The sequence below is a fragment of the Ailuropoda melanoleuca genome, chromosome 7 (assembly GCF_002007445.2).
Source record: "Ailuropoda melanoleuca isolate Jingjing chromosome 7, ASM200744v2, whole genome shotgun sequence".
Taxonomy (NCBI): domain Eukaryota; kingdom Metazoa; phylum Chordata; class Mammalia; order Carnivora; family Ursidae; genus Ailuropoda; species Ailuropoda melanoleuca.
Genome location: NC_048224.1, coordinates 38,889,115 through 38,914,100, shown reverse-complemented (window position 1 = coordinate 38,914,100; position 24,986 = coordinate 38,889,115). Strand labels below are relative to the sequence as shown.

Sequence of the window (24,986 nt, the reverse complement as noted above, 5' to 3'; positions counted from 1 at the left end):
TAAAATAGAAGATACTTGAAGATTAATTGAATTTAAGTAAATATTAAAAATAAAAATAAAATAGAAGATACTGAATACAACTCAGTCTTATCCTCATAACCTCAGATCATTGTTCTAAACAACTGTTGTCTTATGCATCCTGCATTCGACTGTCTTGCAGGAGAATCACTGCTGAGGTGTAAAGGGCTTGTGTGGCGTGAAGGGCTATGGTAAGACTGAATGAAACCACACTAGGTCATTTAAGTTCTTGCAAAGTCTTCTGGAAATTGTGTGTGTGTGTGTGTGTGTGTGTGTGCGCGCGCGTGCACCCTCTAGCACCTCTTAGTCAGTGGCTTTTAAGCTTCTGTGGTTGGGATACCTATCCCTCCACTTGCGGCCCCGAGGGAACCCACTAAGCTCCTCGTGTGTAAGCTTGGGCTTTGTGACATTTGCTTAGGTCATTTAGAGGCTGTGGTGGTTCCATTTCTCATTCTGGATTGTGTAGTAGATCCATGAGATTGCCAGATTACTCACCTCTGAGTAAGGAGGCAATTTCTCTAACGTGCTTATTTTGCAAACTATTAAATGATTTCACAACTCTCCATGGCAAATTCTCCTCCTGTTACAGACCCTGCGTCACTAACGATACTGCCCTCTATTTCAGTCACCTCACCGGAGGCCCAGGTGGTAGCATGAAGCTTTGGGGGTACACGATGTGAAAGTCAGGTACAGCCGGGTGTAGATCTCTGCTCGCCAACTGGATAGTTGCGTAATCTTAGGCATGGCGATTTATTTATCTCACTTATCCATGGTACACAAATTCATTGATTCCTTGTGCCAGGCAATGTTCCGGGCCCTTGGGGTAGAGTTCCTGTAGACTACAGACTAGTTGGGGGAGAGAGGCAGCAAACAAGCAAGTAAATATATGGTATATCAAATGGTGATGGGGCAAGGGAGGTGAGGGTTGGAGAGTGAGTGCGGGAGACAGGTTTGGGGATGTTTATGAAAGCTGTTTCAGTGGAGTGATTGGGAAGAGAGCCTGACAAGAATGCATTCAAGAGAGAATGGGAAGAGTGGGATTTGAGACGCTATCTATAGGTCAACCTTTCATAGCATTTTTGCAGTAGAGGAGGGCAGAGACGTGTTGTGGTAGCTGGGAGGGAATGTGGGGTCAAGTGAGGGTTTTATTTTAAGATCTAGCATTTTTGTGCGCTGATGTGAATGACTCAGTAGAGAGAGGGAAATCGAAGATGCAGGGGAGAGAGGAAACAATTGTTGAAGTGGTGTTCTTGAGTTGGCAAGAGGGATGAGACCTACCACACAAGTGGGGGCTTGGCCTCAGCTCAGAGGCCGCAAGTTTAGCCGTGGCCACAGGAAGGACGATGGAGAATAAGGACGCACACACCGCTATGCCAGTAGACGTGGTGGTGGGAGTACGTCAGAACCTCTTCCCGTTGCTTCTGTTTTCTCAGTGAGAAAGCAAGCAGTCTCAGCCTCTGAGATAGAAGGAGGGGAGGAAGTGTTGGAGGTTTGAGGAGACAGAAAAGGGTACAAATCAGTTATGGAGAATAGGCAAGTAAATGAGCTACTGAAATACAGTTGAATTGCCCTGAGGCTCTCAGGGACCCTTTGAGATTAGCAATCGTCAAAGTAAAGCTGCATGAGTTATTAGAAGTATTAGGATATTTCCGCCTCCAGCCTCCCCTCCGCATCCCCCTTCACAATTTTTTTTCCTTGCTCCTCCACTCGTAGGAAAGTAAGGGAGTGGTTTTCTTCTCTGCATTTTCCAAACTGCTTACACACACCCTTATTCTAGCACTCTTCAATACACTGCAGTCGCTTCTTTACGTTTCCGCCTCCACTCTCTCCTCCACTGGGCATGAATTTCTCTTCCCAGATGCTAGTACATTATCATCTTCTTATAGATTTTTGGGCAAATCTGTAATGAATGGAAGAAGGAAAGAAAAATAAAAATTCTGCCCCTTATTCCCATGTTCAGTCCTTATAGATGCCCTCTTTCTGATATTCAGAGATTAAAACACAAATCACCCTACACTCTGAGCCTCCAGAGGTAGATAAACAGTGCTTTTTCTTTGGATTTACTTTGGAGATTCCATTTATTTTACTGAATATTTCTTATTTTTCTTCTGGTATGTCTGAACGATGAAGAATATTTCTTGGCACCCCTTTAACAAGACAAAGCCAAAAAAGATTTATTTTCTAACAACTGTTTCCCTTCCAGATAATGGCAAATTACATAAAACATTTCTAGGTCAACCAAGGCAACTGAGAAATTTTGACTTTGACCGCGGCTGAGGCAATTTGCTGTGGAGATGGCTGGAGGCACACAGAGGCTCCTAAAGCCAGTTGGGGGGCTGTAATTGATATCAGATGTGCTCTGAATAACACTGAAGATAAATGTCCCAGAGGTAGCTTATTGGAGAGCTCTTTCACTGTTTCTAATAAAACTTTCTTAAAAATTCCAAGATTTTTTTCCCTACAGATGCATATAATAATTCTAGCATGAACTAGTGGGCCTGAATGCAAACTACACGTTTGTTAATAATTTTTCCATTTCCCCTTAATTATGAAAGGAATTCATGGTTTTGGTAAGAAAGTTGAAAATTACAGATAACTGTAAAGAAGAAAGAAGAATCGCTGGATATTTATATACATGTGTTTATCTAGTTGTGATCATACAGAATGCAGTTTTCTATATATTAATTTTTATGTGATATTTTATCCTGAGCCTTTGCTCTCATTATTACACATCTTTCAAAGTATGAATTGAATAGTCTTATACTATCGTATAGAGGTGGGTTTTTTTTCCAGTTTTCCATGTAGTCTTGGGGATTCACTGAGGTGTCTTGAGGGCCACCACAGGGCTTGGGAGAAGCAAGAATTGGGAGGGAAGCTATTGAATCTGTTGGGCTCAAGGCTCCCCTTGGGATTTTCAAACAGCAGCTCCACACTTAACTAATTTATATATTGGGCTTCTGTACAAAATTCTCCTTGAGGAAGGGTTCCCAAGCATATCAAAGTTTGAAATCAATTACTGGTGAGCCATAACTTATTTAACCATTTTCCATTTGTTGCATATGCAGTTTTTCTAAAGTTTAAGTCATAGCATGGACCATTCTGTACATACATATATGGATTCACGTGTAATTACATAATATAAACATAATATATTAAATATGATTATGTGTAAAATAGATGAATGTATGTAATATAAATGCAAATATATAATGATTTCTCTGGGATACGTAAAAAGATATGGACCCAGGCGGTGGGTCCGGCACAGAGTGTTGTGTTGTGCTGTGGAACATAAACACAGCCTGGGGTCTGGTTGTGTGCCTTCAACTCCTAACAGCAATGTAGGAAAGGACCTGTGTCATTGCACACAAATTACGTTTTCTTGGTGTTATTTTCCATTTGCTGGTTAAAAAGTAAGACATCACTGTTATTTTAATAAGCAATTATGATAAGGCTATTATGATAAGGCTAACCTTTCATTCACATGAATATAAGTGATATTTTCTTGCATGAATTTTCTTTGCTACTATTTTTATTGGGAGGAGTAGTATTTTTCCAATGGATTTGAAGACTTAGAAGTATGCTTTGTATAGTAAGGGTATCAAATTTTTGCCTTATTTATGGCTACTTTTCCAGTTCGTCACTTCAGTGTTATAATATTTTTTATTATCATTTAACAAACTTTATGGAGTTTAATTTATCAGTTATTTGCTTTATGAATCTTTCCGTGCCCTTTACACTTGGAAAATCTCTTTCCATTTGCTTTGACATTCGTCTATATTTTCTGATAGTCTGAGAGTTTCATTTAAAAGCAACACTAATTCATAAGAGTTTCTTTGGGACTAAGATATGTTTTGTTTTACATTTATAATAGCTAATTTTGGTGTCTTTTTTTGAGTAAGCCATATGAGCTTTGTTGGATTATTTATATAGGAGAATGCATTGATATTATATATTGGCATTTTCTACATTGGAATTTTCTACAACAACTTAGCGAAACTGTGTTGTTTGCTCTGGTAGTTTGTTTGAAGGGTTTCTTGGAGTTTCTAAATGTTAAAAAATATCAATAGGAAATAATTGTTTTGTTTCTTCCTCTCCAACCTATATGCCACTTATCTTTTCTTCTTTCCTTACCCTTCTGGCTAGGGCATCTGGTACAATGTTGAATGGAAGTACTGATTGTGGGTCTCCTTATCATGTTCAAAAGGAATGCTATGACTTCTCACCCTTCAGGGTGATTGTTGTAGGCTTTCAGGAGTTTCTGCTTATCAGGTTAAGGAAGCTCACTTTTATTTTTATTTGCTAAGAGTTCTTTAAAGTCATGAATTATTTTTGAATAATAAATCATTTTCTCTCCTTCACTATTTTATTTTGTTAAAGCGGTTGGATTATACTAATAAGGTTTTCAGATGTAAACTGCATTTGGACACCATGCATTATTTATTTTGTACATTGCTGGATTTGATTTCATAATATTTTATCTAGGTACTTTTTGATTTATATTTTTAAATAAGACTGGCTAATTCTTCTTGCAGTATTACTTCAGTATGCTTTGGAATCAAAATTATAAAAGCAATATAAAGTGAGCTGGGGAGCATTTTTTTTTTTAATCTTTTGGAAGAGAATGTTTAATAGAATTAGTCTGCAAAACCAAATGGGCCTGAGCGTGCGTGCGCGTGTGCATATGTATTTCATAATAGTAACAAATTTATTCTGGTAGGTTGTCTGCAGAGGTAGACATGAGTAATGGGACAATGTATGTACATGAAAGTCCTCCAGTCAAGAGTTAGAGTCTATTTACCTTTTTTTTTTTTTTTTTTTAAAGATTTTATTTATTTATTTGACAGAGATAGAGACAGCCAGTGAGAGAGGGAACACAAGCAGGGGGAGTGGGAGAGGAAGAAGCAGGCTCATAGCGGAGGAGCCTGATGTGGGACTCGATCCCAGGACCCTGGGATCACGCCCTGGGCTGAAGGCAGACGCTTAACCGCTGTGCCACCCAGGCGCCCCTATTTACCTTTTTTTGAACCTGGGCTGCTGTGCCTTGCTTTGACCAATGGAAGCAGGCTGTGGTTGTGCTGTGCTTACTGTTGGCCTTAAAAGACCAGGAGGCTTGGGTTCTCCCTCTTGTGACATATCAGCCGCTGTGTAAAGGAACTCACACTACATTACTGACAGATGAAGAGTCCAGGTGAAGAGAGAAAGATTGATGGTGGGGGAGGGGGAGAGGTGTGTGACTGGCAGAGAAAGAAGAGAGAGGAAGGGAGAGAGGAAGGGGGAGCATGGGGAAGAGAAGGAGGGGGAGTGTGGGGGAGGGGGAGAGGGCAGAAGGTCCAGCCAGTCTCAGTCCAATCCTGCCACCCCAGCTGAAGCACCAGACACATGGTGAAAGCCATCTTGGAACTTCCAGCCCTAGCTGAGTGGCTCTAGCCCGCACAACATGAGGTGGAAATAAGCCATCTCTCAGAGCCCTACCACAATTTCAGAATCACGAGAAGCGATACATGATTTTTGTACTAAATTCTAATGTTATACTTGGGTCTGTTTCTGTCTCTTATCATTTGTGGGATTGATATCATCTGGGGTTTTTCCTGCCCATCTATAACATTGCAGTTAATAGTATTTTATTATATATTTTCATCTAGTAATGCAATTCCCCCTTTTTATTCTGGATTAAAAAAATACAGGTATGTTTTTTCATTCAGGTGAACTTCAGAATATTTTTGTCAATGTCCTTTTCTTTTTTAAGATTTAATTTATTTATTTATTTAAGAGAGAGACAGAGAGAGAGAGAGGAGGCAAGGGGAGAAGCAGGCTCCTCGCTGAGCAGGGAGCCAGAAAAGGGGCTCGATCCCAGGACCCCGGGATCATGACCTGAGCCGAAGGCACACACTTAACCAACTGAGCCACCCAGGAGCCCCTTTTTGTCAATTTCCTAAACCCTTTGGAATTTCATTAGGATTGCATCAAAGTTAGCGTTACTTTGGGAAGAATATTTGCATGATTATCTTTACAACCTAAATCATGATTTGTCTTTTTGTATTTTCAGATACTTTTACATTTCTTAGTAATTTTTGTAGCCTTTATATTTTTTATTTAATCCTTCATTCACTCATTCATTCATTACTAATTCAGAGGGCACATTTCTTTTCTTTTTTTTTTAATTTTGTTTTAATTCTAGTGTAGTTAACATACAGTGTTATATTAGCTTCAGGTATACAATAGAGTGATTCAGCAATTCTCTACATGACTCAGTGCTCTCATGATACATGTCCTCCTAATCCCCTTCACCTGTTTCACCCTTCCCCCGCCCCCGCCACCTTCCCTCTGGTAACCATCAGTTTGTCTCCCTAGTTAAGGGTCCGGGGGTTTTTTGATTTGTTTTGGTTTTGGCTTTGGTTTTGGTTTGTCTCTCTCTCTTTTTCCCCCTTTTGTTCATTTATTTCTTAAATTCCACAGATGCCTCAAATATGGTATTTTTCTTTCTCTGACTTATTTCACTAAGTGTTCTACCCTAGATCCATCCATGTTGCTGCAAATGGCAGGATTTCATTCTTTTTAATGGCTGAATAATATTGTATTATTTATACGTATATATGTATGTATATATACCACATTTTCTTATCCATTCATCTATTGGTAGATACTTGAGCTGCTTCCATAATTTGTAAATTATGTTGCAATAAACATTGGGGTGCATATACCCTTCAACTTAGTATTTTCATATTCTTTGGGTAAAACACCAGTAGTGTGGGCAGCCCACAGAATGGGAGAATATATTTGCAAATGACACTACAGATAAAAGACTGGTATCCAAGACCTACAAAGAACTTCTCAAACTCAATACACAAGAAACAAATAAATCATAAAATGGGCAGAAGATATGAATAGACACTTTTCCAATGAAGACATACAAATGGCTAACAGACACATGAAAAAATGTTCAAAATCATTAGCCATCAGGGAAATTCAAATCAAAACCACACTGAGATACCACCTTACGCCAGTTAGAATGGCAAAGATAGACAAGGCAAGAAACAACAATTGTTGGAGAGGATGTGGAGAAAGGGGATCCCTCCTACATTGTTGGTGGGAATGCAAGTTGGTACAGCCACTCTGGAAAACAGTGTGGAGGTCCCTTAAAAAGTTAAAAATTGAACTACCCTATGACCCAGCCATTGCACTACTGGGTGTTTACCCCAAAGATACAGACGTAGTAAANTAGTGAAGAGAAGGGCCATATGCACCCCAATGTTCATAGCAGCATTGTCCACAATAGCTAAATCATGGAAGGAGCCGAGATGCCCTTCAACAGATGACTGGATTAAGAAGAAGTGGTCCATATATACAATGGAATATTACTCAGCCATCAAAAAGAACGATTTCTCAACATTTGCTGCAACATGGACGGCACTGGAGGAGATAATGCTAAGTGAAATAAGTCAAGCAGAGAAAGACAATTATCATATGGTTTCTCTCATCTATGGAACATAAGAACTAGGAAGATCGGTAGGAGAAGAAAGGGATAAAGAAAGGGGGGGTAATCAGAAGGGGGAATGAAGCATGAGAGACTATGGACTCTGAGAAACTGAGGGCTTCAGAGGGGAGGGGGGTGTGGGAATGGGATAGGCTGGTGATGGGTAGTAAGGAGGGCACGTATTGCATGGTGCACTGGGTGTTATATGCAACTAATGAATCATCGAACTTTACATTAAAAACCAGGGATGTACTGTATGGTGACTAACATAATATAATAAAAGAATATTATTATTAAAAAAAACCCAAAAAACCAGTAGTGTGATTTCTATGTCATATGATAATTCTATTTTTAATTTTTTGAGGAACCTCCATACTGTCTTCCACAGTGATTGCACCTGTTTGCTTTCCCACCAATAGTGCACAAGGGTTCCTTTTTCTCTACGTCCTTGTCAACACTTGTGTCTTGTGTTTTTGATTTTAGCCTTTCTGACACGTGCGAGGTAATGTTTCATAGTGCTTTTGATCTGCATTTCCCTGATGAAGAGTGATGTTGAGCATCTTTTCATGTGTCTATTGTCCATCTGTATGTCTTCTTTGGAGAAATGTCTGTTCATGTCTTCTGCGTATTGTTTAATTGAATTATTTGATTTTTTGGTGTTGAATTGTTTAAGTGCTTTATATATCTTAGGTACTAATACTTTATTGGATATGTCATTTGAAAATATGTTCTCCCACTCAGTAGCTTGTCTTTTAGTTTTGTTGGTTGTCTCCTTTACCGTGCAGAAGTTTCTATTTTGATGTTGTCCCAGTAGTTTATTTTTGCTTTAGTTTTTCTTGCCTCAGGAGACGTATCTAGAAATATGTCGTTATGGCTGATGTCAGAGAAATTACCACCTGTGCTCTCTTGTAGGATTTTTATGGTTTCAGGTCTCACATTTAGGTCCCTAATCCATTTTGAGTTTATTTTTGTGTAAGGTGTAAGAAAGTGGTGCAGTTTCATTCTTTTGCATGTTGCGGTCCAGTTTTCTCAACATCATTTGTTGAAGAGGCTGTCTTTTTCCTATAGCATATTCTTTCCTCCTTTCTTGAAGATTAATTGACCCTATAATCATGGGTTTATTTCTGGACTCTCTATGCCATTCTCTTGATCCATGTGTCTTTTTTTGTGCCAGTACCATACTGTTTGTTTGTTACAGCTTTGTAATATAACTTGAAATCTGGCATTGTGATACCTCCAGTGTTGCTTTTCTTTTTTTGAGATTGCTTTGGTTATTTGGGGTCTTTTGTGGTTCCATTCAAATTTTAGAATTGTTTGTTCCTATTCTGTGAAAAATTCTATGGTATTTTGATAGGGATTGCATTAAATCTGTAGATTGCTTTGGGTAGTATGGACATTTTAACAGTATTTGTTCTTTTGATCCATGAGCATGGAATGTCTTTCCAGTTGTTTGTGTGTTGTCTTCAGTTTCTTTTATCGATGTTTTATAGTTTTCAAAGTACAGGTCTTTCACCTCCTTGGTTAAGTTTATTCCTAGGTATTTTATTATTTTTGGTGCAATTGTAAATGAGATTGTTTTCTTCACTTTCTGCTGCTTCTCTTTCTGCTGCTTCAAATGCAACCTGTTGCATATCTATACATTGATTTTGTATCCTGCAGCCTTACTGAATTCATTTATCAGTTCCAGTAGTTTTTTGGTGGAGTCTCTTGGGTTTTCTATATATAGTATCATGTCATCTGCAAATAGTGAAAGTTTTCTTCTTTCTTACTAATTTGGATGCCTTTTCTTCCTTTTTCTTGTCTGATTGCTATGGCTAGGACTTCCAATACCATGCTGAAAAAGAGTGGTGAGAGTAGAAATCCTTGTCTTGTTTTTGGCCTTAAGAGAAAAGCTGTCAGTTCTTCCCACTGTGTATGATGTTCATTGTGGGTTTTTCATATAAGGCCTTTATTATGTTCAAGTATGTTCTCTCTAAATCTACTTTGGTGATGGTTTTTATCATGAATGGAATTTGTATTTTATTGAATGCTTTTTGTGCATCTATTGAAATATCATATGGTTTCTGTTCTTTTTCTCAATTGATGTCATGTATCATATTGACTGATTTGTGAATATTGAACCACCCTTGCATCCCTGGAAAAAATCCCACCTGATCATGCTGAATAATTTTTTTAACGTATTGTTGGATTCAGTTTGCTAGTATTTTGATGAGGATTTTTTTTTTAATCTATGTTCATCAGAGATATTGGCCTGTGGTTCTCTTTTTTATGGCATGATAATCTGGTTTTAGAATCAGGGTAATACTGGCCTCATAGAATGAATTTGGAAGTTTTCCTTCCTCTTCTATTTTATGGAAAAGTTTGAGAAGAATAGGTATTAACAATTTTTTAAATGTTTGGTAGAATTCACCTGTGAAGCCTTCTGGTCCTGGACTTTTGTTTTTTGGTAGTTTTTTGGTTATTGATTCAGTTTCCTTGCTGGTAATTGGTCTGTTCAAATTTTCTATTTCTTTCTGCTTCAGTTTTGGTATGGTATATGTTTCTAAGAATTTATCCATTTCTTCTAGGTTGTCCAAATTGTTGGCATTTAATTTTTCATAGTAGTCTTTTAAGATCCTTTGTATTTTTGAAGTGTTGGTTGTTATTTCTCCTCTTTAATTTCTAATTTTGCTTATTTATGCCATCTCTCTCTTTAACGAGTCTGACTAGAAGTTTATCAATTTTGTTGATGTTTTCAAAGAACCAGCTCCTGGTTTCATTGATTTGTTCTTTTTTTAAAAGTTTTTACTTTATATCATATATTTCTGCTCTAATCTTTATTATTTCCTTTCTTCTGTTGGTTTTGCATTTTGTTTGTTCTTTTTCTAGCTCCTTTAGGTATAAGGTTAGTTATTTATTTGAGATTTTTCTTGCTTCTTGAAGTAGACCTGTATTGCTATAAACTTTTACAACTGCTTCTGCTGCATCCCAAAGATTTTGGACCATTGTGTTCTCATTTTCATTTGTCTCCATGTATTTATTTTCCACATTGATTTCTTGGTTGGCCCATTCAATGTTTAGTAGCATGTTATTTAACCCCCATGTATTTGTGGTCTTTCAAAAGTTTTTCTTGTGCTTTATTTCTAGTTTCATTGCATTGTATTCAGAAAAGATGCATGGCATGACTTCGATCTTTTCGAGTTTGTTGAGACTTGTTTTGTGGGCCAATATGTGATCTATTCTGGAGAATGTTTCATGTGCACTTGAAAAGAATGCGTATTCTGTTGTTTTAGGATGGAATATTCGGAATATATCAGTTAAATCCATCTGGTCCAGTGTGTCATTCAAAGCCACTGTTTCCTTATTGATTTTCTGTTTGGATGATCTGTCCATTGTTGGAAGTGGGTGTTAAAGTCCCCTACTATTATTATATTACTATAGATTAGTTCCTTTATGTTTGTTATTAACTGTTTTATATATTTGGGTACTCCCATATTGGGTGCATAAATATTTACTATTGTTATGTCTTTTTTTGAAATGTCCTCTTAATAATTATATAATGTCCTTCTTTGTCTCTCATTACAATCTTTGTTTTAAAGTCTATTTTGCCTGATATAAGTATTGCTATTCTGGCTTTCTTTTCACATCTGTTTGCATGGTAAATATTTCTCCATCCCCTCACTTTCAATCTGCACATATCTTTAAGTCTGAAATGAGTCTCTTATAGACAGCTTACAGATGGTTTTTTTTTTTTATCCATTCTGTCACCCTATGTCTTTTGATTGAAGCATTTAGTCCATTTAAATTCAAAGTAATTATTGATAAGTGTGTATTTATTGCCATTTTGTTATTTGTTTTGTGGTTGTTTTTGTAGATATTCTCTGTTCCTTTCTTGTTTTGCTCCCTTCTCCCACCGTAAGTTGACTTCCTTTAGTGATATGCTTGGATTCCTTTCTCTTTAGTTTTTGCATTTCTATTACTGGTTTGTGATTTGTGGTTACCATTTGGTTTGTATATAACATCTTAAGCATATAACAGTCAATATTAAGTTGATGGTCCCTTAAGTTTGAACCTATTCTTTACTCCTCTTCTCCCCACATTTTGGGTATATGGTGTCATACTTTATATCCTTTTATCTTGTGAGTCCCTTGATGATTTTTATAGATACACTTATTTTTACTGCTTTTGTGTTTCCTGCTTTTCTTAATTTTACTAATCGCCTTTCTTTTCCACTCAAGGAGTCCCCTTTAACATCTCTTGAATGGCTGGTTTAATGGTCATGAATTCCTTTAACTTTCATTTTTCTGGGAAACTTGTTATCTCTCCTTCAATTCTGAATGATAGCCTTGCTAGATAGAGTATTCTTGGCTGCAGATTTTTTTTCCTTTCAGCACTTTTAATATATCATGCCACTCCCTTCTTGCCTGTGACGTTTCTGTTGAAAAATCCACTAATAGCCTTATGGGGTTTCTCTTGTATGTAAGTGCTTTCTTTTCTCTTGCTCTCTCTTTATAAGAGAGTCTCTCTTTAAAGTCTCTCTTTATCACTACTTTTTGCCATTTTAATTATTACATGTCTTTTTGTAAGTGTCCTTGAGTTAATTTTGTTGGGTTATCCCTGTGCCTCCTGGATCTGAATTTTTGTTTCCTTCCCCAGATTAGGGAAATTTTCAGCTATTATTTCTTCAAAGAAATTTTCTGCCCCCTTTTCTCTTTTTCTTCTGAGATCCCTATAATGTGAATATTATTGCAGTTGATGGAGTCACTGAGTTCCCTAAGTCTGTCCTCATTTTGCATATTTCTTTTTCTCTCTCACGTGCTCAGTTTGATTACTTTCCATTACTCTATCCTTCAAGTTGCTGATTTGTTCTTCTGCTTTCTTTAGCCTGCTACTTATTCCATCTTGTGTATTTTTAATTTCAATTATTGTGCTCTTCATCTCTGATTGGTTCTTTTTTATCTTTTTGTGAAGGGTCTTACTGATGTCCTCCACTCTTTTCGCAAGTCCATTGAGTATCTTTATGACCAGTACTTTAAATTCTCTATCAGGCATATTACTTATCTCCATTTTTCTTAGGTCTCTTGCTATAATTTTGTCCTATTCTGTCATTTGGGACATGCTCCTCTGTCTCATCATTTTGTCTAACTCTCTGTGTTTGTTTCTGTGTTAGGAAAGTCAGCAAAGTCTCCTGCTCTTGAAAGTAGTGGGTGGAGCATGAACTTTTAACTAGGTGATAGTGGTTGTCTGCCAGAGGGGATATGCCTCTGCTGCCAAGACATAGCCAGTGGAGGCCAATCTGCAAAGCATGTGTGGGTGGGGCATGCAGTGCCTGCAAATTTTGCGAGTTAGTCCTCTTCCACAGGGGACTTGCAGCCGCCACTGAGACCAGGGCTTGTTGGGCCCATCCACAAAGCGTGTGGGGGCAGGTGTGCAGTTTTAACATGGTGCTTACATCCTCTGTGGGAGGTGACCAGTGGCAGCCACCAAGACTGAGGCCCTGTAAAGCATGTGGTTGGGAGACTTGGTGTTGGCAAGATTTGTTTGGGTCTTCTAGGGGAGGGGACCCACAAAGCTGGAACTGAGGTTGGCTGGCTGGAGGGGGTGGGACACTGCATAAGCAAGTTAGGTAGTGAATGCTTGTGCCATGCTGGTTCCTGCAGGTAGCCATATGTCTTTGCTGGGAGGTTGGGAGGGGGGACGAAGGTGGAAATGGCATCTGCCAGCTCCTTTGTTTCTGGAGGATTCTCCCAATAATCTCTGTCCTTCTGGGACAGTAAATAATTCTCCCTCCCATATGCCCCAGGCGTTTTTCAAACTGATGCTTCTATGCCGAATTTCTGTAGGCTGTTTCTTGTGCTGTCTCCTTAAGGGTGGGGACTTGGCTTCCTATCACCCTCTCTCTCCCAGAGCTGAGCTTGCTGATTGTTAAAGTTCCAGGCTTTAAGTTGTGAGAACTCATGAAATTTGGCCCCTCCAGTTTTTGCCAAATATTATGGGGATTCATCTTCCTTGTGCAGGCTCCTCCCCAATGTGACAGTCTTTTTCTCTTCCCTCTCCATACCAGCAGTTCCATCCATCCTGAAGACAGTCCCATGTGTCCATGTAGTTCTCATAGAGTCTCTGCCCTTCCTACCCAATCCGATGTGGCCTCTTCTTTACATTTAGTTGTGGAGATTTTCTTCTAGTCTTTGGGTCATTTTCTGGGTTATTTACACAGATGTGAGTGTTATCTAGTTGTATCCACGGGAGGAGGTGAGCTCAGGTTCTCCTATTCTGCCATTTTCCCTGGAACCAGAGGGCACCTTTCTCTCTTTCTTCCTTCCTCTCTTTCTTCTTCCCTTCCTTCCTCCTTGCCTTGCCTTGCCTTCCCTGCCTTCCCTCCCTTCCCTTCCCCTCCCTTCCCTTCCCTTTCCCCTTCCCCTTCCCTTTCCCTTTCCCTTTCTTTCTTTCTTTCTTTCTTTCTTTCTTTCTTTCTTTCTTTCAGTACAACAGGGGACAGGGATGGGGGACAGAAGGAGAGGGAGAGAGAGAATCTTAAGCAGGCTCCACACCCAGCATGGAGCCCCATGTGGAGCTTGATCTCATGACCCTGAGATCATGACCTGAGCCAAAATTAAGAGTCAGACACTAAACTGAATGAGCCACCCAGGTGCCCCAGAGGACATTTCTTATTAAACTCAAATTTGCAATCCACCACTAGCAAATGTATAGGACTTTATAGAATGTGATTTGTATACTAATCCTATCACCTGGTACTGTTTTATTCTCTACTTCACCCTCTTTTTCTATTTATTTTATTGTGGTTTTGCTATATTAGAGCCATCTGGAATCATACTGCATACGCTAATGACTGAACCTTTATACCCACAGCTTGCTAGGTCATTAGATACAGGCTGCCCTGAGAAGGGTGTGACCACGGGGGAAGCAGTTCTGGGTAGAGGAGGCCGACCCTGAAGTTTCCTTCAGCTGGAGGCTCGCTGCTGACCACATTCCTCTTATCTGAGCAGTGAATCCATTCTTGAAGGGGGACCCGGACAGTGTATTGTTGTGTTCATCACAGTTCTGAGAAACTTGGGGAGGTCATATCCTTGACCTGCCAAATGGGGGTGGGGGTGGACAAAGTGGGTCTCTATAATATCTGCTGCTTCTTGCTGTTTTGAATTCTGTTTTTCTCAGCCACAGCTTTCCCTCTTTTCCCTGATGGGTGTTTATTTAACTTGCTTGAAAGTCACTGGAGAAGCTTGACTTACAGCTTTGATGTAAAGAGTGACTGTAAGACCCTCAGCATGTAGCTGTTCACACATAAGCCACAGCAAGGCCCAGCCCTGACAGAGCAGGAGGCCCCATTTCTGGCCCTGGAAGGAGATCCCAATTAAATTGCATTCATGGCTCTACTTTAATTGAAACCTTTTGGCATGCCACTTTCATTGTTTCATCTTTCTGCAGTGTTTTTGTGGCCTGAAGATTTGCATGCAGTGCTAACTCCTAGACTTTCTGTAAGTAAATAGACCTAAAATCTCATGAATGCATTGTTGGCTGACATTTGCATTTCTCTCCATCTAGAAGATGATGTCTCTGATATTTTCAATGGACATTTTGTTCCTGAAGCAGTTTAATAAAATTCATCCGATGCCGTCATTTTTTAAAAGTCCATAAGTAGTCGGCTGAGTGTCCGACTCTTGATTTTTGGCTTGGGGCATGGTCTCAGGGTCCTGAGGTTGACCCCCATGTCAGGCTGTGTGCTCAGAGGGGAATCTGCTTCTCTCTGTCTCTCTCCCTCTGTCCCTCCACCTACTCACGCACTTTCTCTCTCTAAAATAAATAAATCTTTAAAAAAAATTTTTTAAGTCCATAAATTAAACAAAATTATTTTTCTCTTTTTACATTACCTGTTTCTCAGATCATCTCAATTAAACATTTTCCTTAGGATCATTATCTAGGGAAAGGAAGACAAATTTTGAAATGGATACGAGGGTAGTAGAACCCCAAATAGATTTTTATTAAAATGAATTTTTAAAAAGTTATTTACGAAGTTATATGCAATTTCCAAAGAAATATAAAAAAACTATTTACAACAAGATGTTATAAGCAGCTAATTTAAGACAGTAAGCTGTGATTAAGCTATTTTAAACACTCTTGGTAATGGCAACTTTTTAACAATGCCTATTTCGATTTTGTGCTACCAAATTTCCTTTTAAAACTCAGTGTATGATATGCTCTTTCCCATTATTCCATTAGGCTACTACTGGCATATAAAACTAAATAAATAAAGATCCTAAAACCAAATAAAACTAAATGAATAAAGCCCCTAGAAACTACGGATCCTAGGAGACCGCATTCTGGAGGACAGAAGGAAATTCCATCTGCTGCGGTGACACAGAAGCTGGGTTGAAACTCAAAGACCATGACCTGTACGCTCCCCTACTAATGGCAAAGTGCATGGCAGGTGAGAAAATAAAGCAGAAGGAGATTTTAACTCACCTCTGCTCTCAGGCCTTAGCTCTGAGAGCTTGAAGGTTTGCTGGGCAGAAAGGCAGCCTCCTTCCCCACCTCATATATATGAAATTTTTGGTAAGGGGGCCAAGTATGCTTCTCTCTCTTTCTCAAATTCCTAGCCCCCATCAACTGTCCTCTTTTTTTCACTCATGGCAGCAACCTGACAGTTGCAAGACTGAAGGAAAGGAGTACAGGGATGTGTTATTTCCCAAGATGTGTATTTACTTCAAATGAGAGGTTATAGGTCAGGGGAGAAATGAAAAGAATGTGGAGTGTGCTCGGAAGGCTTTCAGGGTAGTGTACCTGACCAGAATAAAACCTCAGGCTGGATCCAATGTCCTCTTATGGCCGGAGACCTGGAGCCGCGCGAGAAGGTGGAGTACATCAGTGGGTCTGAGGTGGAGATCCAGTCGGGATGCAAATAGATGGAGGAAGAGAAAAGAGAATCCCCTTATTCTGGTGGAAGACAAAAACAAGATCTGAATAGATGTTTGCTGAATAATGAAAAACAAAAAATAACGTGCAGCCTATGGCGTGTTCTTGACTTTGAATTTGTTATGCTATTATAACATAAGCATTTAAAAATGTTATTAGGGAGTTACTTTAAACATATTCCAATGGCCATATATCACACTGAATGGAGGTACTAAGAGTCTCTTAGTTAGTCTCCTCTTCTCAGATATTTGTATTATTATTTTTCACTAACATAGATAAAGGTGTAACAGCCAAATTTGTGATTAAGATCCTACTGTAATCAACTTTTTTGTTAGAAGGGAATTCTAGGACTGTGATTATTGGTAAATTACTCTTTGTTTTAAAATTATCCTATGACATACCAGATAGTTACTTTCTAAAAGCCATAGCGCTTTTCCCACCAACACCAATATAAGAGAATGCTGATTTTAGTGGACAGCTGCCATCAACAGGCTCTTGTGTTTGTTTTCTTTTAATAACATAAATGGTGAAAATATTTATATATTAATGCTGTAACCATTTCCTTAATAGGAAGGTTGAACATTTAAAATTACTGGAAGCAAGGATTATTATACTCTCTCTTTTGTGAAATCTCTGATCATGTATTTCCATTTATTCTGCTAGTACTAGGAAAAATTTTAATGGTTTAATTTTCTATTCAGGTAAAGGGGGAAGACAGTTTTGTGACAGTTAAATGATAGGTTATATCTCTAAATTAAACCATGAAAGCTGTAACATCCTCAGTACTTTTTAAAAAGACTTATTTATTTGAGAGAAAGAGAAAAAGAGAGAGAATGAGTGGGGGCAGGAGGAGAGGGAGAGAGGGAATCTCAAGCAGACTCCCCACTGAGCATGGAGCCCAAAGTGGGGCTCAATCTCACAACCCTGAGATCATGACCTGAGCTGAAATTGAAAGTTGGATGCTTAACCAGCTGAGCCACCCAGGCACCCCCTTCCTCAGTATTTTTGAAGACCTATTTTTAGAACTTAAATACTTATGATTAAATATTACTAATTATAGTATTATTATTAAAGACATAATGTTTATTATTTTTTGCTATGTGTTTTAAGTATTAAAAAATTGTTCTAGGGTAAGAACTATATTTTATTTTGTTAATAGAAAAAGCAAGACATACAGGGGCAGAATATATGACTCCAATACTTAGATTTCCATACTTTGGGAATGGAAAATTCCTTTACCACATTCACACCTGCAAGTCCTTTTCAGAGACATTTTACCCTCTGTTTCACTCTCAGGATTCTGTACCTTTTAGCTTTTTTTTTTAAACAATACTTTTTAAGAATGGAAATACAATCTTTTTGTTTTGCAGATTTATTTATTTATTTATTTTAGAGAGAGAGAGGGAGAGTAAGCAGGAAGAGGAGCAGGAGAGAGAGAATCTCAAGCACACTCATCATTGAACATGGAGCCCAATGTGGGGCTGGATCCCAGGACCCTGAGATCATGACCTGAGATGAAATCAAGAGTCAGTAACTTAACTGACTAAGTCACCCAGATGCCCCAGAAATATAATCTTAAAATTAATCATTATCCTAGGAAAACATAAGTTTTGCTGGGTTAGTAGTACAAATTATTATAATGACAGTAATGGGGAGGGTTTTCAAGATATTTTGTATTTTACAAATCATCTCACATATCCATAATTGCAATATATTGTGAAATAGAAATGGAATTTACAAAACTGTGTATCTCTGATCCTAATTTTGTTATAAAATATGTATGTCTTCACAAATATCTGCAAACATATGCATAGTCAGAAAGTAAGTATATATTCCAAAATGCACACAGGTGAGTGAAGTTATGAGTAATTTTTAATTTTTTGGAGTGTCTCTTTATTTAAAAAACAATAACACTATGTATTCGTTTCATAATCATTGTGCTTGATTTTTTTTATATTTTAAAAACAACCTAAAGAAAATTAAAGGCAAATACCAGACTTAAAAATTTTATATATGATTAATATATTTAATATATAAAGAACCTATGTAGTTTTATCAGACACACCTAGGAAACCTATTGTGGAATGGTGAAAAGTTATGACATTTCATCCTCATAATAACCCAAAGTACATAGGACAGATTTTTTTTGTTTTAGACAAACAAACGACAATTTAGAGAAGTGAGAGTGATTTTTCCAAACTCAGACAATTAATAACTTATGAAGCCAGAACTAGAATTAAAATTTTCTGAATATGAATAGGCAGCTATAAACTCTTAAACCAGTTGATATTCCATTTTTAAGGACAAGCATAGCCAAATAAAGCAGCTGCAGTCCCTCGTAACCAGAAAGATGAGGAGAAAATGCCTTGGAGAAAATGAAGTCAGAACTTGGAAAATCAAGTGGTGATGGGAACCCCCCAGGTTGCTATCTGACGTTGGGTGTGCTCTTTCACAATGGAGCCAGTGGTGTGAGGACACCCTGAAAATCCACGGGTGTGGTACCCATGGAAAATAATTCCAGCTGGCCTCCGGCCTCCCCCACTCGATGGCCAGTCCTGGCTGGATGTACTCCAAATTACTCTGCGAGGCACCAGCCACAACCGTGCTAGTGTGTCAGCTTCGGAGCCAGATTTTCTCCTGACTCACATAAACACGGCCCAAATGTGCAGCTCCGGAGCCAAGTCTCCATTCCCTACTCACAAATGTTTGTTGAAATTGTTAGTTATTTCAAATCTAGTTGCTTAAAATGGCTTAGTCTGCTCTGCAGACTTTCATTACTCTCCTGTGTCTAGGTAGTAGCTCTCCTAAGAAGCAGTCATCTCAGAACATTCCTGTTCTAGAGAGAGTGGAACTCAGGTGACCAAGTTAGCTCCTTGAGCTTCCTTAAGTTCCGATATATTGTGCTGGAGAAGGAAGTTGGACCAAGGGCCCATCTTCTGCAATATCCAGAGAAGAACTTCCTAATCACAAAATAGACCCAAATATACAAACTGATCTAAGTTTAGATACACTAGTGTGGGATCCAGAAGGTGACCCAGTGAAGTCTTAAATCCTTGGCCCGTGTTGGAAGTGAGCATAGGGAGATGATGCTTCTTTATGAAAAATTGGAATCTGGGCTGAGAAGGGGAGCAAGGATAGAACCTAGGAGATTTTGGTAGAGAGAGTAAGATGGCCACAGAGTTGGAGTGACAAAACGAGAGAGAGAGATGGAAATGAAAAACAGTGGTGTTTAAGTAGATAATACAGGTCAGTGTCTGGTAAGGATGACAGAGTAATGTAGGTACGCTGTAACCTTTGTTTTGTTTAGCTTTTTTTGGTCTTGTTTTTTGGTTATTCAGCCTCTGTTCCATTTTCTTTTGGAAATAGGACCTGAGTTTTCTTTTGGAAATGATCTTTCTCCCCATTAAAGACAGTCTGATGGTCAAGGAAGTTCTCTGCCTCAAGTTTGAATTAGGAGCAGAATGATGAAAGGCTGTTCGTGATTGGAGTTAATTCCTTATGGCACCTGTTCCTGTGGCAACGGTATACCTGCTGTTACCTAAATTCTTCGGAGCCGTCTAGTTTCTGTACGTTCCATGCCTGCTTTCCAAGCCTTCTTTCAAACCTGTGAGCTTCCCTATATTCTCTCAATAAATTTCCTATTTAAGTTAATGAGTGCATGGTGATCACAATCAAAGAACTGTAACTGATGCTCGAATATTCCAGGTGAGGTAAAGTAATTCAGTTTGAGCCTTGCGATGTTCACAGGGTTAGTGGTACACTGACTCCATGTAGGCAAGTCTGCTTTTGAGAGAAGAGTGGAGCTGTGATTCCAAAACATTCCAAAAATGATCGGGAGCGAAGGGGGTTACTGAAGGCAGATACAGCAAAGTAATGTATTTACTTCATAGTTTATTTAGCACTGGACTGGAGAATGTGAGTTGATTTCTTTTTCCCTCCAGCATTTTATTATGAAAAATTTTAAGGTGAGCCAACACGGTAGGCACCTGAGTCTCTAGTTACAAGGGTACTAAAACATTACTGGAAATGTAACTATATGGAGAAAATCGTATTTGGCACAGCTACTCTCAGGGAGAGTTCCCTCGGTGGTTGATGAGTGTTTTGCCTAGATAGACCCTTGGGGTGGGAGGAATTGGCTTCTAGAAAGCAAGCTCTGGTCACAGCCAGGGAGCCTGTTTCCAGGACAGTGCAGAGGAGCCTGAGGGGTTCCCAACCAGCGTTCAGTTGGTTTCTCCTTTAAGTAAAGGGTGCACACATACCTAAATAGCATCTGTTTGAAGGTGTGCAAATGGTTAGCTACCTGGAGTGTGAAATGATCTGCACGAGTCCTCAGATGTCTCTGGGCCTTAAGTGAAAGGAAAATGTGTGCTGAATAAATGTGTGGTGATTCTGGTTAGGTCACTTTCATTACTAACTAGGAGACACATATTAGGTTTTCGCTCTTGTACATTTGCTACAGAACACTTGACTGAGAAGACTGGAAAGAGAGAGGAACAGAGGGTAGAGTTTTAAACCCAGGGATGGTAGGATCTGGACAATGGAAGGGGATGGACTGGAGTCTGTTGAGGACAGAATAATATCCTTTTTCTCGACTCTTTTTTTCCTACAGAAGGCTCTGTAATGGTCTATGGTTGTCATGAATTGGTGAAACTCCAGATATAGTCTCTCTACCTTTCTGCTACTATTTCCTGCCATTGACAGAGGGAGTGAGATGATCACTTAGCACAATTCAATTTTAAGCTTGATCCCACAGGGACAGGCAGGCTCTTTAGTTCTCTCAAAGGATTACCTTCACCTGGAAATAAAAATGTATGTGGTTCCAGGAGATATCACCTCACATCAGTTAGGATGGTTACTATGAAAAGGCTAAGAGATAACAAATGTTGGCTAGGATGTGGAGAAAAAGAAATCCTTATATGCTATTGGTGGGAATGGAAATTGGTTATAGACATTATGAAAAACAATATAGAGGTTCCACAAAAAGTTAAAAATAGAACTTCCATTCTACCATATGATCCAGCCATCCCAGTCTTGGCTATATGTCTGAAGGAAACAAAGTCACTGTCTTGGAGAGAGATCTGCATTCCCATATTCATTATAACATTATTCACAATAGCTGAGATATGGAAACCGCCTACATGTCCTTTGGGAGATAGATGGATAAAGAAAACGTTGGGGTGCCTTCGTGGCTCAGCTGGTTAAGTGTCTGCCTTTGGTCATGATCTGAGGGTCCTGGGATCGAGCCCTGCATTGGGGGCAGGGCGTCTGCTTCTCCCTCTCCCTCTGCCCCTGCTCGTGTTCACTCTCTCTCCCAAATAAATAAATAAAATCTTTAAAAGAAAAATGTTGTGTATACATATAATGGAATAGTATTCAGCCTTAAAAAACCAGGAAAGCCTGCCATTTGTGACAACATGGATGAACCTGAGGGGAGTTATGCTAAGTAAAGTAAGCCAGAAAGAGAAAGACAAATACTACATAGCATCACTCATATGTGTATCTAAAAAAAAAAAAAAAGCCAATTTCATAGAAACAAAGAATAGAATGGTTCCTAGGGGCTGTGGGTAGGTGAAAATGAGGAGATGTAGCTCGAAGCTTATAAACTTTCAACTATGATCTGAAGTTCTGAGGAGCTAATGGACAGATGGTGGCCTACTTCATAGTGTGGTATTGTACACTTGAAATTTGCTGAGAGTAGATCTAAAGCGTTCTTAACACACACACACACACACACACACACACACACACACACACGTTAACTATGTGAAGTAATATGTGTGTTAATTATTTTGGGCTTGGTAATCATTTCACAATGTCAGTCATCAAGTTGTACACTTTAAATATATACTCTTTTTCTCCTGGAGGATTATCTTTCACCTGTTCTACAAGAACATCCTCTTTTTGTGCCCTTCCTTAAAAACTCAAGATGGTGAATCAAGATGGTGTGCAGGCCTGGGGGTTCTGGCCCTTTGGGAGGACCGTCTGGAACCAGGGCTGAAAATGGGAATCTCTGGCTGGGTGGCTACCACAGAGCCCCAATCACCTTGAGGTTTTTTGGTTATGGTCCAAAAACTATGGAAGCAAACGGACATCACATATATTTTCACATATAATTTTTCTTATAAAGTAATTTCTCTGTTCCAACAAAAAGTAGGGAAAAAATTTATAACTTGTCATCTTAATAATAGTTATTAGCATTTTGTTGTGTTTCCTCTCAGTATGTTTTCCAAATATGATGTAGGCTCGTTATATTTGTATATTTTATATTGTTTTTACCTTCATTATTTAATCGTAAGAAGTTTCCCAGGGTGTATCTTTTCAAGTTAACCTAAAATTTAATTAGAAAATTATTTTCTGAGGGTTCCAGAGTATTATGGTGAGCTCACTTAATATAAGATGTTTAACGATTTTCCAATTCCTAGTCATTTAGGTTGTGTCCATATTTTACTGGTATAAATAACACTGCGATGGAAGCTTTTATTTAAAAAAAATATTTTATTTATTTGAGAGAGAGAGAGAGTGAGAGCATGAGCAGGGGGAAGCGGCAGAGGGAGAGGGAGAAGTAGGTTCCCTGCTGAGCAGGGAGCCCGTTGTGGGACTCCATCCAAGAACCCTGGGATCAGGACCTGTGCTGAAGGCAGATGCACTCCAGCATGATTTTCTGTGTATAATATTTCCATGCTTTGGCACTTCTGTACAAGTACGTATGGAAGTTACTACTAAGGGCTGTTAGATTTGCTGAGGAACACGTATGCCCTCCCCTCAACATACGTAAGCGCAGATAGTGAAGGGTGAGGAAAGAAAGCTAGCTAGTGAAGATAGTCTGACATGCTCCATGGCCTGTGCCAGGGTTGACTAACTCTCCGTTCTACCAGGAATCAAAGCCAGGGTGCCGATTTTGCAGTGAATACACTGCTGTCCTTTTGCAACTCAATATTTTATATATTGAAAATCTTTGAATTGCTAAATAAATTATCTGCCATTTTGCACTCAGGCTGTTGCCTGTTTTACTTATCTAATTTTATATGTGATTTCAGAACTTTTATACTCTGTTAGTGGTATAAATAATACATATGTCTCCTTATCATTATTAATCAGTGTTGTCTCTATCAATGAAACAATACCTTTTGCTTTTTATCCCAAAGTTTGGAGGCATTTTTGTAAACCTGAAGTTTATTTTGTTTTTAACACCTTTTTGTGCCTTCACTCATATTTTTGATTAATTATTTTAAGTTGTTTTCATTAGGTAGAATTTCTGGGTCTAATTACCAAATAGTTTGTGGCTCTTTATTCATGTACCAAATATGAAGATGTCACATTTATGGTACCATCATCTACGTTCAGTGTTTTAAAAAAATTAATATTGTGTATTTTGAAATAAAACTTTGGAACAGTAAACATAGTACCACGTACCAGGAAGACACAAAAGCATCTGGAAAGGTAGCTTCTGTCTCTTTGGCTGCCTATTAAGTGAATTTATTGGTTTGTAACCCAGGGGTTGCTGACCTCTATGGTTGTCAGAGCTAACACTTCCCTCTAATTCTGAATGAAAGGATCTGAGCTCTCATTATGTTCAACCACGGGAAAGTTAGGCTTTTCCCATTTTCCCTTCCCCAGGGTCTCTGGGACTCCCTACAGAATACCCGAGTATGTCCCACATCAGCCCTAGATTTCACTGCATCCTCAGGCCAGCGACCTCCCTCTGGCCTGCATCTCTGATCTTTGGATAATAACTTCTTCTTATTTCCAAACTGGCTTTCTAAGGCCACAGCTGCTCACCCTATAGAACTGTAACCCAAATGGGGACATAGGCCCATCGATTAGTAGGCAGAGCTAGCTGAGATCAGGCTGCGACCTTTAAACAAAACTCTACTCACTGTTCCAGGTAACTGGTTGACTTAAAGGTAGAATCCTATTATAATACATCTGTTCCTCAGTTCTACAATTGTTTTTGCATGTCTGTGTTCCAGGGATAACATCTAGCCCTGGGAAGGAATATACCAGTGAACAAGACAGATATATGCTCCACCCCCATGGAGATCACTGCCTGTTATGGAAGATATATATTTTTAAAATGTGCATGTTTAGGGGCGCCTGGGTGGCACAGCGGTTAAGTGTCTGCCTTCGGCTCAGGGCGTGATCCCGGGCGTTAATGGGATCGAGCCCCACATCAGGCTCCTCCGCTATGAGCCTGCTTCTTCCTCTCCCATTCCCCCTGCTTGTGTTCCCTCTCTCGCTGGCTGTCTCTATCTCTGTCAAATAAATAAATAAAATCTTTTAAAAAATGTGCATGTTTAATGACATGACTAATTAAAACTGTGCTGATTGCAGTATATACGATCAGGGCTTCCTACGCCTGTGTAAACCGTGAAGCAGGAGACAGTGGCACATTTGAGGAATTCCAGGAAGGCCATGGTGATTGAGGGCAGAGAGAGAATGGGAAAGAATGAACTGCAGCCACAGAGGGAAGGAAGCCATGGGTCACGTGGGGCCTTTTTGACCATATTAAAGATTTTGACCTTTATTGCAAGAGCAATAGGAAGCCATTGACAGGTTTTATGAGGGCTTAAAAAATATGAATGAC

The 24,986-nt window shown here is 39.0% G+C and overlaps 1 protein-coding gene across 5 annotated transcripts in view; it reads left to right on the top strand.

The window, feature by feature from the left end:
* LPAR1 (lysophosphatidic acid receptor 1) overlaps nucleotides 1–24,986 on the top strand; it is a 356,091-nt gene that overhangs the window by 123,166 nt on the left and 207,939 nt on the right. The window contains exon 1 of one of the 5 annotated variants that reach the window (XM_034664254.1): nucleotides 15,710–15,917. The exons of the other annotated variants lie outside the window; for them this stretch is intronic. The gene's annotated coding sequence lies outside the window, so the exon portion shown is untranslated. Of the gene's footprint in view, nucleotides 1–15,709; nucleotides 15,918–24,986 lie in introns of those variants that run through there. 5 annotated transcript variants of the gene reach the window in all.